This window comes from Oratosquilla oratoria, chromosome 7 (assembly GCF_046742065.1).
Source record: "Oratosquilla oratoria isolate Oo_2021 chromosome 7, ASM4674206v1, whole genome shotgun sequence".
In the NCBI taxonomy this organism is placed as follows: domain Eukaryota; kingdom Metazoa; phylum Arthropoda; class Malacostraca; order Stomatopoda; family Squillidae; genus Oratosquilla; species Oratosquilla oratoria.
The window spans coordinates 37,610,082-37,630,830 of NC_134783.1; positions in this window are offsets into that span (position 1 = coordinate 37,610,082).

Below are 20,749 nucleotides of genomic sequence, written 5' to 3' on the forward strand. Positions count from 1 at the left end.
GGGCTTTATCCCTATGAAATAGGGCTAAATAGAAAAAGGGCTTTATCCTGTTGAAATAGGACTAAATAGAAAACAAGGAGGTGAGGAGGAGAACAGGGGTGAAAAAGGAGCTGGGAGATAGGGTTGATGAAAGAATATTAGGATGGTTTGGACACATGGAAAGAATGAGTGAAGAAAGACTAGTAAAAGAGGTATGGAAGGCAGATGTGGAGGGAGTGAACATGAGGGGACGTCCTAGGATGAGGTGGATGGATGGGGTGAAGGGGGCTTTGGGGAAGAGGGGAATGTCTGTTGAGGAAGGAAGGGAGAGGACGGAAGACAGAGGTGAGTGGAGAATGGTTGTATATAGATGATGTTGTGATTGCATGAGGAGGAATGGGCGGGGGGGGGGGTGGATGAGGTAGTATGTGTGAGCAAATTTTGACGCAGCCCGAAGGGATTTCTCCCCGTCCTCTCCTTATATGCAAGGGGGGACGGAGAGGGGGGGTCGCCGATTAAAGGAAGCGGCCTTGCTGTGGATGTGCTGTGTCTTGCGACACTGCTTCTGACCCAGGGCGGTGGGCAAGGTGCAGGGATGACCCGTCATCCAGGAGGTGCTCAGATGAGAGGGAGGGTGGGAGGGGTGTGGAGTGTATTTAGGGATGAAATGGGTGGGAGTGTTTTTATGCCTTTCCCTTTTTGGCTACCTCCCTTGAAAGGGGGAAAAAGCCTTGGTATATGTATGTATGTATGTAGAAAAGAAGGCTTTATCTCACTGTAACTGGGCTAAGTGAACAAAATTTTTATCACGTTAAAACTTGGCTAAAGAGATGAAAAGGGCTTTATTTTTCTGAAATTGGGCTAAAGAGAAGAAAAGGGCTTTATGCCGTTGAAACAGGGATACAGAGAAAAAAATTGCTTCATCCCGTTAAAATAAAGCTACAGAGAAAATAAGGCTTTATTTTACAGAAATTTGGCTAAAGTGAAGAAAAGGGCTTTATGGCTTTAAATGAAATTGAGCTAAAGAGAATAAAAGGGATTTATTCCGTTGAAGTAGAGCTAAAGAGAGAAAAGGTCTTTATTTCGCTGAAATTGGGCTAGAAAGAAAAAGGGCTAAGAGAAAAAAAGGACCTTATCCCGTTGAAATAGGGCTAGAGAGAAAAATGGCTTTATCTCATTGAAATTAGGCTAAAGAGAATACAGGGCTTTATCTCACTGAAATCGGGCTAAAGAGAAAAAAGGGGTTTTATCTCACTGAAATTGAGCATCAAGAATTTCTTTCTTCCGTTGAATTGGACTTTTGAAGAAAAACTATATATAAGAACCTTTAGAATAAAAAGGTCTTTGAAAAGACAGAATTTTCTACCAAGGTCTTCCCTCAGCTGAATAAAATCGCTTGGCGCTGGACAGCACAAACTCAGACGAGAATAAACGAGCTAGACTTTCTTCTTTGTTTTCACACTCAAGTGAATAAAATTGTTTGGTTCTTGCCGAAAGAAAATGTAAAAAAATATGTCGTGTAACTAAAGGGTTATACGTCCAGCTGAATAAAACCACCAGGCAGGTTTTTTGTCTTGTATGGCAATGAAAAAAAAAAACAGTACAGAAATAGAATACCTACACTCAGGCTACTAAAAGCACCTGGCACCAATTATATCAACACTGCCCTCAGCACCTTCCGTACCGTGCTGTACTCTTTGGCCATCGCCAGATGATTCCATCTACCCTCGTGGCACCTCTCCCCTCCCCCTCGTCCCCTCAGGATCGAAGGGCTACAGTCCGCCACCCTATCCCGTATTCTTCTTGAATGCCCCCACCTACCTACTCGACTCTCCTGCAGAAAACACTGCCATTCTTCGCCTAGGTCTCCGCCAGCCGGCAGCGAGTGGCGCGACACTTCACCGTCTCCTCTTCCGAGGCAACCCTCAGCTTCTTGGGGGCACACACTGTCCCTAGCGCAACCAGAGGTCGAGAGACGCCCTCCCTTCCTGATCTCCTCTGGGCACCGCCACTCCTAACAATGGCATCACGTATACATGAAAAAAGTCCCCCGCGTTTTTCTTGAGTGCCCCACCCATCTATTCGACTCTCCTGCAGAAAACAGGACTACTAACCCAGCTATAAATACCCTCGTGTACACCAGTATATGAAATATAAGACAACGCACAGCAGCCGCGCGAGACCATCCTCAAGGACAGAAGCGCTGGGAAACCAGTCCAGAAGAGCAACCTCTCGCAACCACCCCCGTTGTAATGGCGCGATATTGTCGCAAAGACAGAAACGTTGGTGAAATGTAAAAACAAAGTGTAGGTCGAAGATAAAAATAACTTAAGTAAAAGTGGAAAGTAAAACAACAGCCAGTAGAAATTGAAAACAAGATTTGGGCAAAATACAAGGGAAAATACCGTCAGTAAAAACCAAGTGTAAAACTCATCAGTAAAAGTCGAAGATAAAATAATACCAGTAGAAGTCGAAGGTAAAATAACACCAGTAAAAGTCGAAGGTAAAATAACACCAGTAAAAGTCGAAGGTAAAATAACACCAGTAAAAGTCGAAGGTAAAATAACACCAGTAAAAGTCGAAAATAAAATAACACCAGTAAAAGTCGAAGGTAAAATAACACCAGTAGAAGTCGAAAATAAAATAACACCAGTAAAAGTCGAAGGTAAAATAACACCAGTAAAAGTCGAAGGTAAAATAACACCAGTAAAAGTCGAAGGTAAAATAACACCAGTAATAGTCGATGGTAAAATACCGCCAGTAAAATTCGAAGTTAGAATTAGTCAGTAAAAGTCAAACTTAAAACTACATTCATTAAAACTCGAAAATAAAATTATGATCAAAATAATATGAATAAAATAGATACCAAAATCAAAGGTGAAACTCAAATGCTGCCAGAGCAAGTAAAGGGAACAATACAGTCTCGAGTAAACAACGAAAAAAAGACAATGACGCCAGTTGTTGTTCCCTTGACTGTCCGAATAGTCCCCATCTCCCTAAGGAACGCCATGACGGGAATGGGGTTTTTCCCACAAATCCCTTATAGAGTATGTATTGTGTTGTTGGTGTGAACGATTGTGTACAATGCAATCTTTCATAATATGCTGTATAGAATGGGGTGACATATTACATCCTGAAGTGTTACATCGCCAGTAGATATCAATGGCAAATATATCAGTTTAGAGGATAAAGATACCGTCGGGAGTAGTTGTAAATAAAAATTAACAGTAGAAAACGACTCCAAAATACATTCCTTTAAATTCAAGATAAAAGTATATGAAAAATCTTGGAAGATACCGTCGATAAAAGCCGACAATAATAAAAATGTCAGTAAACATGAAAAATAACCATCATAGATTGTGTGTGTGTGTGTGTGTGTGTATTTACCTAGTTGTATTTCACGGGAAGGAGAGCTACGCTCGTGGGGTCCCGTCTCCATATCTCATTTTAACTAAACTATTTTTGAATTCATGTATTGTTCTTGCACACACTATTTTTTCATCCAACTTGTTCCAACTGTCTATTACTCTGTGAGGAAAGCTGTTCTTTTTCAGATCTCTTCTATAGTTGTCCTTCTTGATTTTCCTTCCGTGTCCTCTTGTGTTTCCATCATCCCATTTTATCAGATTCTCTCTATCAATAACTTCTATGCCTTTCATGATTCTGTAAATAGCTATCAAATCTCCTCTCTCTCTTCTTTGCTCTAATGTCTGTAGTTCAAGTTTTGCTAGTCTCTCTTCATATAATAGTTTTGAGAGTTTTGGTGCCAATTTTGTAATTGCTCTTTGTATTCTTTCAAGTTTTTTTATACATTTTTTTGTACTTGGTGACCATACTGTTGCTGCATATTCCAATTTTGGTCTTATCAGAGTGGTTAGAATTTTCTTCACCATTTCTTCATCCAGGTATGCAAATGCCACTTTGATTGTTCTTATTAAATTATAAGTTTCTCCAAAAATCTTATTTATATGTTTCTCAGGTGACATATTGTGTGTGTGTGTGTGTGTGTGTGTGTGTGTGTGTGTGTGTGTGTGTGTGTGTGTGTGTGTGTGTGTGTGTGTGTGTATTCACCTTGGTCTTTGGATCACATGTTGGACTCGTGATCGACAGCTATTTCCCTCCCGGAAGAGAGCTCAGAGCTCGTATGACCGATCTATGGGTAATGCTATGACCTTTCACACACACACACACACCCAACTCCCCGCCCACGAGAGTCAGAGTGTGTGTGCACGTGCGTGGTTTTATATTTATAGGCGATTGTGCAGGAGGGAAAAAATGGCCCTTGGACACGAGAGTCAGGATCTTATCACATGACAAGACGCGACGTCCGATGTGCAAAAACCAACGAAGCGATCGTGACGGAGCACGATGTGCGACGTCACGAGGGCACACACAAAATATACAATCACCCCCTCAAGTCCTGACACTCTCCCCTCTCCCCCTCCCCCGCCCACTTCCCCCGGAAGTCAAATATGCAGCTGTCACGTGGCGTTTTGAGGCTCACTGACTGGAGACCCCCCAGCCCTACAGAAACTGGCAACGTTCCTGGGACCTTTCCGTATATCCCCCTGGGAAGAGACGTTGAACCATTGTTGTGGGACTTTTTCTCTCGGAAGGGAGCAATTGCACCGAGTGTCAACCCCTCGGGACTGCACTTCCAGGTGGAAGTGAGGGTGTTGACGCGTTTTGAATCAGGGAGATGATTCTATATGACGTCTGTCTTGCAGGGCTGTCACCTATAACTGCCTGTCGTTGGTCCCTGCTATTTATTGTAGGGCAGCCCGTGTGTACTTCAGCTGCAGTATGTAATTGCGAGAGTAAGTAAAGCCGGACCGGAGGAGGAGGTGGCGGGACTGGGCCGCGAGCAAGCGAGCGAGCGTGACGTCAGAAATGCCTTCGCGAAGGTCTACCGGATGACGTCACCAGTGGCACCCGGTAGCACGACCCGGCACTGTTCGTGAGAAGGTCGAGGAGCCCACGCCACGAAGCGAGGGGTAGTCATGGTAACCATAGTACTCTGGGGTGACCCTCCACACACAACGCCGACTCTAACGACGACGATGACACTGGCCTCGATGCTGCTGGTACGACCTTTTCAACCGTTTTTTTTATTATTATTATTATTATTCCGTTAGGTTTACCTATTTTTGTTAACTTTTTCATTTAGGTTTATATGTGGATGAGGTTCAATTCAGCTACGGTTGTTGCGGTACAGGATGCAACAACTGCAGCTACAATAATCTTTTTTTTTTTAGAAGTGCACACCCACGCAGTATAGCATTAGAAAATTAAATATTAATTTTGTAAATTATAATACATCAATGTAATAGATATTTTTCTTGGCGGAAATCAATATCAGAAAACGATGCTAAAAGTTATGCAGAAACAAACGAAGTTTTGTCGACTCTTTCAGAAGCTATCTTTGTTTTGATAGATTCGGAGGTAGGAGACAACGAATCCTGATGACCTCTGGAATTACAGGTACCGCATTACTAAATGCAGGTTAGGTTGGGTAGACAGGTTAGGTTAGGTAGGCTGGGTTAGAATAGACGGATTTAGCATACTTTCTTCGACTTCCGCCTCAACCAAAACAAAGATGGCGTCTCAAGTAGTCAAAGCGGCTACGTTTGTTTGTTAATAGCTTAAGCAACTGTTTCTATTATTAATTTCCGCCAAGAATAACGTAATACGTTGATGTATTATAACCTACACAATTATTATGTATTTTTCTATTACTATATCATGTAGGTGTGCACCTCTAATAGATTACCAATTGTTTACGTACTATCGCCAGAACTTATAACTGGTGTCGCCTTGCCAAGCCGGGCTTGGGCAGATTCTGATAGGAGGCTGGCCGAAACGAGGTCATTGACGCTCACGGTGGTTGTGACTCAATATTGAGGTAATTCGTTTGTAATGTAGAATTACAAATTTGTTCACTGTGAAGATCCAAATTAAATATTACCCATACAGTAACTATAATGTAAAGCTAAGCTGTATTGTTACGTGTATAATACATTAGATGTATCCAATCGAATTGTTCCCCGTGTTCAGAACAAAGATTGGTGAGTGAACTAAGCGATGAAGTAAATACAAATCTGAATGTGATAGTCAAAAAAAATCTTAGCATAGAATAAAAAAGATTAACTTTGCAAGTTCGACGTTTTTATGTCACATAAAAACCACGGTTACGAGAACTAAACATTGTATAATATCTACATGAACAGAACTAACTGTATTATTGTTGAGGCAGATAACTAATACAAATGTAGACGACGCTCGGGGAATTTTCATCTATCAATTTTAACGTTTTTATGTGACTTAAATAAGCCGAACTTGCAAGGGTAAAATTCTTATTCTATGCTATGGAGATTTGTATTTACTTCATCGCTTAGTTCACTTACTCACGAATCTTTATTCTGAACATTGAACAATTCAATTGGATGCATATATTGTATCATACATGTAACAATACAGCTTGATTATACATTATAGTTACTGTATGGGTAATATTTAATGTGGATCTTCACACGTTGAACAAGTTGGATTGTAAATCTACATTACAAATGAATTGCCTTATCAGCGAGTTCAACCACCGCGAGCGTCTATAACAGCGTTTCGGCCAGCCTCCTTTCAGGGCAAGAAGGACATTATCTATCCAAGACCTCAGTTACAAGTTCTGACTATACTACGTAAACAGTTGAATAGTGTACCGCCAGTCACACGAGACAACTTTACTTACTACCCGCCCATTTAGTAGTATAGTATTTTCGTGCCTCTTGTGCAGAGCGCAGACATGTAAAGGGTCAGGCCCCAGGTTTTAAACCGATGAATCCGGTTAGCATCTGCTCAACAGGGACAAGAACTGCTAGACGAACTTGAACTAAAGGAATACAAGTATAAACCCAGCGGCCTGTAGGCTATATATAAACCAAGAAGAGACAGGCCGAGTCCGAAAGAAAGCAAATTGGGCAGTATCACAAGACCCTTTCTTTGGTTTCCAATCCCGCAAATAACCATGAAAAAAAAAAAAAAACACTTCGGTCAATTTATAGTTTCACCCAACCATAGAATTTGATATGTGACTTATGTGTTTCTGGTGAGAAATGTTGTGATATGAAAGATGGTGTACATAATTTCCGTCGCAAATGCATACTTTTGAAGTAATTAAGTATTGAATTTATGCACTTACGCGTACATCTCCCGAACTTCTGGTACTTACCAAGTTTGAGGACGATTCCCTTCCAGATATAACGTTTCTCCAGAAGGCGTCTGCTTTCTCAAACCAAACAAGTTTTAGTTTGTAAACATCGTCAGTTCCGGCTCCACTTTTCATAGATTTCTTCACCTTGTTCTCTTCACCCTATATGCATCCTTTAAGTTTTTTATTTTCCTCTCTTCGCCAAGAATCTGAACACCAGCCTCAATCAGTTCGTTAATTACTTGTAAACTTGTAAAACTGTGCTCTCTCGCATTTCTCTTCGTGTAGTTTTCATTGTTTGTGTCCCATAAACTTTCATATTTTTTTTTACATATGTCCAAGAAACTAATTATTTCATCCACCGACCACTTTAAAACTTGAGGAAAACAAAATCAATAGCTGACTCGGTGGTGGTCACTGCGCGACTGCATGGACACGTTGAAGGAACGATGAACCTAGGTCACGTGATCATGAAATCGCGCTACCGGTAAACAAAGTTGAACATGCTTAATTTAGTAGCTGCGAGTATTTTAAGTTGCCAGTTGGGCTTGCTAGTAACGACTAACCGGTCACACTTGGCGATTAGGTCACTACCAGTCGCAGCTACTGCAGTAGCGGCGAGTAAAGTCGCAAGTAGTGGGAGGGGGGGGGGGGGAAGAGGCAGAGGTTTTCCGTTGCCACCCGTCGTCCGACCCGGCAGCAGCCAGAGGAGGTCCGGTGCCCCTGTGTGTATTATCAGTGACAGAGGCGGAATGGCGATGACCTCGGGCCGGAGCGGGGGGGGGGGGGGGTTGCGCCACTGTGAACTGAGGGAACACCCGTTCAGACATTCGCCTGCCGGCAGACAAATTAAGAAAAGATATATTGGCGACGATGTTGACGACAACGGTAACAGCGACGACGATGTTGACGACGGTGGCGGCGACGGCTATAACGGCGACGACTGATGGAACAACCTTTTCACCGTGAGACTATACGGCAGTTGTCTAGGTGGAGACAAGAGAAAAGTGGCCGGAACTGCCTCACTTAATAGAACAAGTCACGTCGGCAGACGACGGGCACATGCGATGAAGCTCAGAAGAAGAAAAATAAATAAAAATAGAATTGCAAAAGTAGTGAATAGGCATGTTAAGAATGGGTAGCTGAGCATAAAAGGTAAACGACGGACATGAACAGAATCACTGAAGCGTTGGAATTGGCGTCGATATATAATATCAAGCTCGTGTCGCACGCACAGCACACGCATGCGCGCGCGCGCGCACACACACACACACACACACACACACACACACACACACACACACACACACACACACACACACACACACACGCGCGCGCGCGCGCGCACGCACACACACACGCACATACACACATACAATCCATGTTGTTACGGATTTGGTCCAACGACCCTTAACGTTACCCGACACTGGAGCCTTCGTTTGTTCGAACTTTCCCCTGAGCCGCCAACGCCATCATGCTGGACTCGGTCGGGTCGTAACCAGCGCACGCTAAGTTTATGTGTCTTCGTCTTTTTTTTTCCATCAGGTTACCAGTTGATCTAGTCCAGATTCAATTTATTGAACTGAAGTCGGGTGCGGTCGGTCTGATACATGCGATGCCATGCCAATGTAAATAAATTTTCTTTATTTGATTCCTACTTTCTAGCATATATAATGTTCGTTTATATATCTGAGAGTTGACACCTTGACGTGGTGGATAGGCTCCAGTATCTTAATGACTACAAGAGCTATGTCGATGGAGATGGAAATCTCTGCAGGGTCACCCATATCGAACAGGTTTTGTACGAAAAAAGAGAGAAAGAGAAGCTCGCGCACACAGTCGCAAGACCCAACTGCTAACTGGCACGTCGTGGATGGCGAACGGAAATTACTTATGGATGTATGGGGTACCGTCATAATGACGGCGTGGACCATTGGTTACCCTATAGTTATATAGGGTTCCACCGAATATACAGATAATTTGAGTCTAAACAGAAATAGGAATTAAAACATGCGCAATTAGTCAAAACCAATCTTCACATGATTGGAGTGAATAAAAGATAAGATACGAAAACGAAGAAGAAAAAAGTAATCGGAAAGATAATGAGAATTGAATGTGTACACAAGTCAACGGACGTAAACAGATAAAACAAATGAAGAAAGGGCAGCGTGGACGACCTCAGTGAAAGTGAAGATGGAGACGAGGGAGGGAGGGGGGAGGCGAGGGAGAGAGGGAGGGGAAGAAGCGAAGGGAATAATAGCGTCGAAAGTGGAAGGGTCGATGTTATGAGTAATGGTGGTGATGATGATGATGATGATGTCAGTGGTTGCGGTGATGAGGGGGACGATAAAGGAGGAGTAGGAGAGTAGTGGACAAAGGGGGAAAGATGATGTCTGCAGTAATGATAAAAATGACGATGGAATGGATGATGGCGACGATAGTCGTGGTGATGTTAGTAACGCAAACGACGATGACGAAGAATGACGACGATGAAGTGAGAGAGTGAGAGAGAGAGGGAAAAGGATCGAGAGAGGGAATTCATTGTTTTAACTGCTGCAAGTTGGTCCAATTATCGAGAAGATGGATCCTTTTTTGTCTCCGATCCGTGTCCACCTCCAATGATCTTCAGTATAGATATATATATATATATATATATATATATATATATATATATATATATATATATATATATTTGTGTGTGTGTACACACACACACACATATACATACATACACACACACACACACACACACACACACACACACACACACACACACACACACACACACATATATATATATATATATATATATATATATATATATATATATATATATATATATATATATATATATATATATTTAGTGCGGGTCACCACCTTTCCTCGTTTTGACTCCAGCTAGAAGGATTTGATTGATTGACTTACAATTTATGGTGCCACAACATCTAGGTCATATGGCCTAGTTGGGAGGACTGGGGCTCCAATCTCGGTTGGATGGATTTGCTTTTGGTTAAGAGCCGTCGCTGGCCGAAGGGAAAGAGAGTCACATTCCACGGGTGGTGACATTTGGAAGTGCCGCGGTTGACATTCGACTCTTGGGGTTCAGTTTCCGCACTCCACCGTCTAGGGCTAACAAGCTACCAAAAGTACCTTCTTCTCGCGCGGGTCTACTCGGCTATTGGTTTTCTACTTCTCACTTGCAGTGTTTATGTTTTGTTTATTCCAATTGATTTGTTGCCTGGGTGTCCTCCACATTGGCTGGGAGCATTTCGGGGCGTCAAAAGTGTCTTCGAAAGAGAGGTGTATGTCAATAGACATGTCCCTACTTTGTTAGCCAAAAGATGGTTTATGCATATATCTATATACATAAATAATTTATCTACAGCCAATGGCAGTTGACTGAACCCATATCTTATTATTTTAATTTTTGTTCGTTACGTCAGGTTTCTCTAGTACTGGAAGTGTAAAGTTTACATGTATATTTGTGTATTCCTCTCCTTGAAGAACTCATTTTAGCTTGTTTGTAATCAACAAAGAAGAAAAAAATCGATGGAAACCTCTTTTAAGGAAAGAAAAAAAAATTCTCGTCCTCGCTCCTTAGGCGCCGACAACACGACGGCGGCGATGACGACGATGACGATGGCATCGGCGATTGGTCATACCGAGGTAGTCCATCTACCTGCTAAAGCTGGCTCAATTTACGGATGCTCAGGCTGGACGAGGCCATGTTGCTGTTGTTGTTGCTGCTGTTGTTGTTGTTGTTGCTGTTGTTTTCGGACTCAGGCGACTACGTTTTCAAACGTGCATGACGTCACCGTTGGACTGAGAGAACATAAGAATAGAGGAGACTGCAAGAGATTATAAGACCTAAACTAGGTAGTTCTATGTCTAATACCACCTATCATCCCCATCCATAAAGTTATTTAATCTTCTATTAAAACAAAACAAATTGTTTCAGTGCTCACTACAATTAATAAATCTATTTCATTCGTTAACCACTCAGTTGGTAAACCACTTCCAGCCAATTTCCTTCTTAAACCTAAATTTGTCCAACTTATACCCATTACTACGAGTCCTACCATGTTGTCTTGATATGATGATCTTGCCTGCATCACCCTTGCTAAAGCCCTTGACCCATTTGAATACCTCTATTAGATCACCCCACACTCTACGTCTTTCCAGAGATTGTAAGTCAAGGTTCCTAAGCCTGTCTTTGTAAGGTAAATCTATATGCCCTTGTATAATTTTGGTCGTTCTCTTCTGTACTGATTCTAGTGAATCAATATCCATTCTATAGGAGGGAGACCAAAACTGTACCGCATAGTCAAGGATAAGTCTAATTTTGGTCATTCTCCTCTGTACTGATACTAGTGAATTAAAATCCTTTCTATAGGACGGAGACCAAAACTGTACAGCATAGTCAAGGATAAGTCTAACTATCGCCTCAAGGGTGTGTGTATGTGGGGGGGGGGGGTCTCCGTCAGTGACGTTGTCTTTGTCGCTCTTTTCGTATTTGGTTCTTTGGAATGCGAGTGGGCGACGACGTGACGTCACTCTTGCAAGGTGGAGGTGAAGGCGGCGTTGTGGTTGCGGTCTGGGAGGGTGTGGTGACGTCATACCTTTCTCAACGTTGTGACGTCACAAGAGTTCCGAGACCTGGATGGGAGTGCGCATTCGTTGCTTCTACGAAGAAATGATTTCGTCAAAGATGACTCGGGGAACTGTGGATGGGCCCGGAAAAAACTGCCCTTGGAGTAGATACGCATTCTCTATTTATTTCTTCTACTTCACCCAATCACTCTTAACGTCTCTATTCTATTATTTTACTTAGTATTATTTTTTCTTTATCTCCAAGCACCCTATTCATCTTCGCCTTGCGTCATAGCATTATTCCCCCTAGTCCACACTTGGCTCCCATGGAGAAGCACTGAGCCCACCAGACTTTCCACCAACCCCGTATTTGGCACACTGGGAATGTTCATTTCTGGCACCAGCCGCACGTCTTGTTCCCTTCAGTTTGTGCCCCCCCCCCGTGCCATGCGGGGGAACCCCGATCCCCTACCGAACCAGTTTGATTCCCTTTGAAGCTACAGAGGCGTTTCCTTTCTTGTCCAGCCCGATCACCTTGCTTTTGCCCACCTCTTTCTTGTGGCATATCTCTCCAAACGTAGATACCGGTTCCTCTTCTATCTCTCGTTCACAGTCTCCTTTGAGTATTAATCTTCTCGTCCCCGTTCTCCACCTCCTGGATCACCACTAAACTCTTAGAGCGATATCACCCACCACAGGCACATATTCACTTTCATCTCGAACCACTCCCATCCATTTGAGCATCTCCCCCTGTCCCTCTTTTGATATACCCCTCTGCTTTGTACTGTTTATTTGTAACTGCTGCTTTCCAATATGTCGCATTTACTATTTATGTCTTCAGTCTCCAAGCTGGAAGATGAAGTCGTGCGTATCAAGTGCTTTCCGACGTTGGATCCCATTTAACACGTTTTTTTTTTCTTTACCCAAGGTGTTAGTCAACCTGCTCATTCATGGCTACTATGAGCATGTTCTTATTTCTTTTCTTTCCAGTGGATATATGGGCTTCAGTAACACCCCTATGGACCAGATCCATGCAAAGTTCTTTTATGGTTAGACATTAAACTTAACTGAAACAGGAATGTTGATCATCCCTCCTTTCTGCCACCCTGAAATCTCTCCTTAACCACTTTTGATTCCACCTCTGCGGTGCGATGTTGTCACCAAAGACAAATGCGCAGGTGAATCATTGGCGACGTTAAAGCAAGTCCCTCAGTTTTTTTTTTCGTGTTTCCCATTTTGTCTATCTTATGCAGTAACCTCATTTGTTACACATAATCAAAGTCTTTCTTGGGGTCCACCTCCAGTACAGTAAATGTAATTGACCCTACCTTTGACAAGACTGTCATTGAGTTAAAGACATTTTAAAAGGATTAATACACACTTTCTCTACCTTGAATTCAAAAAGCTCCATGTATTTTCTCTCAAATGCCCAGCCATCTGTAGCTTAATCCTCCGCAGGTGGATCTTCCTCCACTTTACGAGAAACCTCTTACTATCTGCATCAACAGAACAACACATGAGTACTGTAAATGTGTGTGTGTGTGCGTGCATGCGCGCGTGTGTGTATGTGTGTGTGTGTGTGTGTGTGTGTGTGTGTGTGTGTGTGTGTGTGTGTGTGTGTGTGTGTGTGTGTGTGTGCGTGTGTGTTCGTGTGTGTGTGTGTGTGTGTGTGTGTGTGTGTGTGTGTGTGTGTGTGTGTGTGTGTGTGTGTGTGTGTGCGTGCGTGCGTGCGTGTGTGTTGTGCATTCACGCATGCTGATGGTATGCGATGAGATGCGCCGAGCTGGAGGTCATAGAGCAATCGTGTGTGTGTTTACGTTTAGTGGATGCGCACGTAAATACCATTCAGGGACCTCTATGCATGGGAATCTGCGCCTTAGACGCACGAAAACACGCGTTGGAGGCGAGAAGGTCTCCCAGGAGACCGTAGTCGGCCAGCTGGTTCCATCCACGAGAAGGATCATGCAACAGTAACAAAGAACAAGCCAACCCCCTTCCCTCCCCCTCCCTACCTCCTCATCCCCTTGTTTGTGGGTCGAGGCTGTTTCATTCGGGAGAACCCGCGGACGGGGACGGGGACGGGAGGAACCTTGCACCTTGGGTCGTGGCACTCAACATGACTCCGTCAGGGTCGCTGTCACGTGATGTGGCACGACACGGCTCGGCACGACATGGCACGGCACTCCAGGGTTCGCAAAACGGCACTCATCGGCGGCAGGTGCACCAGAGAGTCTGCAAGAGTTCGTTTCAAATCTTCCTGCGCGCGCGCGCGCGTGTGTGTGTGTGTGTGTGTGTGTGTGTGTGTGTGTGTGTGTGTGTGTGTGTGTGTGTGTGTGTGTGTGTGTGTGTGTGTGTGTGTGTGTATGTGTGTGTGTGTGGGGGGGGTGATTCACCATTCACCATGGTCTTGGATCACGTGTTTGGACTCGTGATCAACATTTATTAACCTTCCGGATGAGAGCTCAGAGCTCGTATGACCGATCTATGGGTAATACTGTGACCTTACACGCACACACACACCCAACTCCCCGCCCACGAGAGTTGGAGTAACAACCCGCAGCGCAGTGATACTGAAATTATTTCAGCCCTGTGTGTGTGTGTGTGTGTGTGTGTGTGTGTGTGTGTGTGTGTGTGTGTGTGTGTGTGTGTGTGTGTGTGTGTGTTTGTGTGTTTGTGTGTGTGTATGTGTGTGTGTGTGTGTGTGTGTGTGTGTTTGTGTGTGTGTGTGTGTGTGTGTGTGTGTGTGTGTGTGTGTGTGTGTGTGTGTGTGTGTGTGTGTGTGTGTGTGTGTGTGTGTGTGTGTGTGTGTGTGTGTGTGTGTGTGTGTGTTTACCTAACAGTATTTTCTTAATTACAATATAAAGGAAAGAACCTACGCTGGTGGGGTTCCTGCCTCTCTCTTCTACGACTACTATTCTTTTGAAATCGCTTATAGTTTTAGTTTGGACTACGTGGGTGGGTGGGTGTATATGTGTATGTTTAAGTATGCGTGTGTGTAGGGTTCTGCTACAGCTATGGTCTCCTGTTGGTCGCTTCACTTACTGCATTCCATCGTAGTATACAAAATATCATCATTTAATGTGAGCTGGTGGCATAGTAAGAAGTGTCTCGCATTTGCTTAGTTGTGCGTTCGAGTCCCGCACTCCTCTTCGATTCCCAGCAGTGACTGGCACCTGCCTCAGCAGTCCCTAAAGTGCATAATAAGGTGAAGGTGATAGTTTGGGCTGCAGCTACTCAGCGCCTCCTGGCGTAGGCTCCTCACCTTATAGTGAGAACACATTCCTTCGGCTCACAGGGAAAGTCCGCGAATCCTCTCGATGACAAAATTCCAACGATGTGGACGCAGGTGTAAAATGATCAGGCCCTGTCTCCTCCCCCCTCTTCCCGTTTTCTATGCAACAGGTTTGCGAGAAAACGGGTTTGTGGTTGCCAACTCACCGCGCCCGCTGGGAGAGATTCGAACTCGGGTGGGGAGAATCGTCTCTCCTTCGGGGTTAGGGAAGGGAGCGTGAGGGGAAGCGGGGAAGACGGGTGGTGGGGAAGAAGTGGGCGAAGCGGGGAGAGGCAATAGAAAGAGGTGGGGGAGGAAGGAGGAGGAAGAGGAGGAGGATAGAGCTGAGAAGATAAAGGCATAGGATGTGGAGGAGAAGAGGTGATGTGTTGCGAGGGATTGGGGTGATGGGGGTTGGTGATGGCCGGGCAAGAACAATGGTAAAGGGAATACTTTTCTTTTATGTGTAAATTATGTTAATATCTATGTTGTCTTTTTATTATAATAGCGGGGGCAACAGCGATATTGGTGAGTAATAATTAATCAAACTTTATTAACTGTAGTATTAGTATTACTGGTATCGTTCTATTATTCTCTCTCTCTCTCTCTCTCTCTCTCTCTCTCTCTCTCTCTCTCTCTCTCTTGATGCTATCCCTCATTGCACACAGTACACATACCTTGGAGTACCAGCCCGGATCACTCCAGCCATACCGACTCGACAACGTATCCATCCCCTTGTTAATGATCTCCTTGATCGTCTGCAGGCCCGTTTTAACCCTATCAAGTGGCTTGCCACAAATTCCACCGGCGCTTCATTACCAATGGTCAGAACTCTATACACCACATTTCTTCGATCACTCGTTGACTACTTATCACCTGCCCTTTGTCAACTTCCCAGGAGAGCTTTGGAACCTCTCGAAAAATTCCAAAATAGAGTAATGAGATTTATCTTAGGTTGCCCTCCTTCGACTCGCATCGTTAACATGCAAAGTGAACTTGGTCTACCCTCGCTTGTAGAGAGAATATATGCTAACATGGCCATTCTCTCTGTAGAATGCCTCCGATCGCCCTATCTGTCCCCAAACTTTACTGCTACCATCAGAACGTCGCTCGAACCTGACAGTGCACCCCGCCTCCCACTTCGACCAGGAGGCCGCAACCTCGTCACTACAGTGTGCAACACACTTAGAAACCTTGACATCCACGTCCCTGAAGAAACGGTTGAACCCGACTTGCCCCCGTGGCGAATCTCCCTCCCTAACGTCACCTTCACACCAACCTCCAAAGATGACCTTCCTGCACTTCAAAAGCAACTAGCACTAGAGACCATCGACAGCGTATCCTCAAAGATCCCCGCAGCGCATGTCATCTACGTGGATGGCTCAGTACAGGCTGATGGAAGAGCAGCGTGTGCCATGTACTCACCCACCTTACAGCCACCTGTGGAAGCTGGATGGATTGGCCGCAGGTTACCTGTCACATCAAGCTCCACGTTTTGTGAGCTACACGGAATCCTCGACGCAGTAACATATCTTGTAGACTGTAACGTAAATGGTGTGATCGTTTGTGACTCCCAACCAGCTCTACACGCCCTCTCCTCACCCAGACCCAACTACTATCGTGTTGTACAGGCCATACTGACCCAACTCGCCGTTGTTCATGAAACATCTATGGCCGTATCTCTCGTATGGATGCATACACACGTCGACCTTGCTGGCAACGACACTGTGGACCGTATTGCCAAAGCAGCTTGTGCCTTCGTCTTAGATAACGAACGCGTAGTACCCTCTCTCACATGCCTCAAAAACAGAATACACGCAGCCACTCACACCATAACAACACGCCGAAGAGATGCGGAACGAGCCACCAGTGTCTCCATTCAACACCACGACCACTTCCTACCCAGCCGCCACAAGTATCGCCGACGCGGACCCATGGTACGGAGACACAATGTTGTCAGTGCTCGGCTCAGACTCGGATATCGACCTGTGTGGCAAATATCCCAGGCGGAAGATATGCCACATTACTCATCATGCAGGCTGTGTAACCGCCCTAACGCCAACACTCTTGAACACTACTGTCTCCAATGCCCCATTGTGACAGACAGTATTCCACAGAGACACGACGTGATAACTGTATGTAAATATTTACTTAGTGACGACAACTTAGATACACTCCTAGCTCGCCACCCCCATTTTGGGGGATTTTGATTGTTAAATCCAATCATACCTCCTTTTGTATCTCTTTCCATAACAATATGACTAATATACTATTGTTTGTCGCCCTCAGAAGCAATGAATTTATTAATCGGTGGATCATCTTTCCAAGGCAGCCTATACCTACGTCATGGACGTCACGCGCCCCATACGACCACCTCCTACCCAACCGCCACAAGTAACGCCGACGCAAGACCAGTACGAAGGCACAATATATGTCAGTGCTCGGCTCGGACTTGGGAGTCGACTTGTGTGACGGGGCTCCTAGACGGATGATATGCCACGGTGATCACCGTACGGGCTGCGTAACCGTCGTAATACGAACACCCTTGGTATTATTGTCTCCAGTGACCCATAGTGACAGACAATATTCCCCGGAGACGGGGCATGATGATTATATGTAAACACTTACATAGTACCACTATCCCGCCATCACCATTTCGGGGAATCCTGAATGATTATTGTATTATGTCTCCATTTAAAGAATGTATATAATATATGACATGTCCTCTAACACAATGCTGTGATAGATGTACTATTGTTTGCCGCCCACGGGCGTAATAAATTTATTAAAACAAAACAATCTCTCTCTCTCTCTCTCTCTCTCTCTCTCTCTCTCTCATATTCTTCCGTAGGATGATGCAGAGATTGCGTCATTGAGTGTAATCGTCCTTACATGACCTTACCAGAGAACCACCACTCACACGCATGCATGCACACACATACATACACACACGCGCGCGCGCGCGCACGGTGTGGGAAAGCATAGACAGGTCAGGTGAACAGATGAGCAGGTAAATGAGTAAGGATGTGGAGTAAAGAAAGCAAACTGCTCCCAAAGGAAGTGGACAAATGCCGAGGAAGAGAGGCCCGCGAATGGACAACTTTTGAGGGACGGGCCAGGTCGTCGAAGTAGCACTCTCTCTTAACTTAGTGTTATTGTGGCTGTTGTTGTCATTGAATGGAATGGACGTCCCTCTACGACGTTGCATTCGGTGAGGAAGACACGGCTGGAAGGCAGGATAAGAGGAGGAGGAGGAGGAGGAGGAGGAGGAGGAGGAGGAGGAGGAGGAGGAGGAGGAGGAGGAGGTACGGATCTGACCCATGACGTAGGCGTTGTTCATGCAACTGATGTCTGAAGGTCTCTGATCTTTGATGGGAGACACTCCCTTGGGAAGGGGTAGCATCCAGCACACTTGGCCACTTGACTATCGACAGGGGCGTCGCTGAGGTGATGAGAAGGGTCAGGCGTTACACAGAATACATAGACTAGTGACCGAGAGGTCAAGGAAAACAATATTTATCCGCACAACTAAGCTTTATTTCAAGCGTACCGTATCTACTCTCCCTTCTCCACCCTGGCTAACCACTGCTGTTGTTGTTTCGGGCCAGTCTGACCGTGGCCCGGACGGGGATCGCAAGACCAGGCTGCGGCAGCATCCACACTGCCGCGGGAGAGGGATCGTCGCCTCTACCACCACCAACAAAACCAACCAGCAACCATCAACCACCACCACCAACAACCACCACCACTACTAACCACCACCAACAAACACCACCACCACCCATCATCATCCACTATCACCCACTACCACCACCACCACGCAGACTGAGAACCCCGGACTGGAAGTCGTAGAAGCCCCGTGTCCGCCACAGCCGCCGTCGCATGCAGGTCAAAAGGTCGATGGCGGTGTCTGTGTGTGCGTGTGTGCGTGCATGTGTGTGTGTGTGTTTGGTGGGGGGATTGGCGGGGAAGGGGGGAGGGGAAGGATCCATTATGGACTGCTGTTGCCGCCGCCGCCGACGGGGGAAGTCGAGTTGCGCGGCGTACTTTTAGGTAGTCAGATGTTGTCAACGCGAACGTCAATCCCTTCTTCAGCATAGACTGTGTGTTTGTGTGTGTGTGCGTGTGTGTGTGTGTGTGTGTGTGTGTGTGTGTGTGTGTGTGTGTGTGTGTGTGTGTGTGTGTGTGTGTGTGTGTGTGTGTGTGTGTGTGTGTGTGTGTGTGTGTGTGTGTGTGTGTGTGTGTGTGTGTGTGTGTGTGTGTGTGTGTGTGTGTGTGTGTGTGTGTGTGTGTGTGTGTGTGTGTGTGTGTGTGTGCGCACGCGCGTTTGTAGTGATGCATACAGTTAATGCTGCTGACTGATAGGACCCCGCATCATTCGTTGGCACAACTCCAATTATAACTAGTTTGTTTTGAACTCTCCAAGTATACTTATTCTTCTTCTTCTTCAGAGAGAGAGAGAGAGAGAGAAAGAGAGAAAGAGAGAAAGAGAGAGTGGGGGGGGTTCCTTTCACTCACTCGCGCTCTGTGGTCTTCAGCATAGACTGTGTGTGTGTGTGTGTGTGTGTGTGTGTGTGTGTGTGTGTGTGTGTGTGTGTGTGTGTGTGTGTGTGTGTGTGTGTGTGTGTGTGTGTGTGTGTGTGTGTGTGTATGCGTGTGTATGTGTGTGTGTGTGTGTGTGTGTGTGTGTGTGTGTGTGTGTGTGTGTGTGTGTGTGTGTGTGTGTGTGTGTGTGTGTGTGTGTGTGTGTGTGTGTGTGTGTGTGTGTGTGTGTGCGCACGCGCGTTTGTATTGGTGCATACAGTTAATGCTGCTGACTGATAGGACCCCGCATCATTCGTTGGCACAACTCCAATTATAACTTGTTTGTTTTGAGCTCTCCAAGTATACTTATTCTTCTTCTTCTTCAGAGAGAGAGAGAGAGAGAGAGAGAGAAAGAGAGAGTGGGGGGGTTCCTTTCACTCACTCGCGCTCTGTGGTCGTCGTGCCACCCCCTACCCCCACCCCACCCCACCCCGAGCGTCCATCCACCATAAATTGGGTGCAAACTAGGGGAGATTCCCGGTTCAATAACTGATTTAATTCCAGTTCAGATCAGGAGGGGTTGGTCGGTCCACCACTACTATCACCATTACCACCACCACCAACGTCATACCACCACCTCACCTGTTTATCATCATCATTCTTACTATTATTACCATTACTACTATCATCATAACTATTATTATGAAAAATATTATCATGATTGTTATTATTACTATTAATGTAAAGAAATTAGTATTATTATCAGTTGTTACTAACAGTATTAGTGTTAAAGGTACGTTTTGGTCGGTGCGATTATTTGCCTACTGCCACAACCAATGACGGATGACGCACATCCCACTACCTGGCATCATATTTAGGTAAGCGCGATGGTAGGTTCGGTTAAATTCATCAGCCTCGTACTTTGCAGTTCGATCGTCGATGAGCAACAACCGTTCATGGCTCAACGGTGATCGTCAAACGATTGTCCAGAGCACTAATTCTTTGTTTTTGAATGATGGGGCTGTTTTGCTTCGAGCGACTGCAGCTAGAGTCGCTAACGATCATCGTTGGCTCCGAATAGTCGTACGGCTAGGGGGGGGGGGATGTGAGTATAATCACAATCGCAAATTATTTTTTCTTCAGGCGTCACTGGGTACAGGTTTCTGTTGTAAGACTTTTTGGAT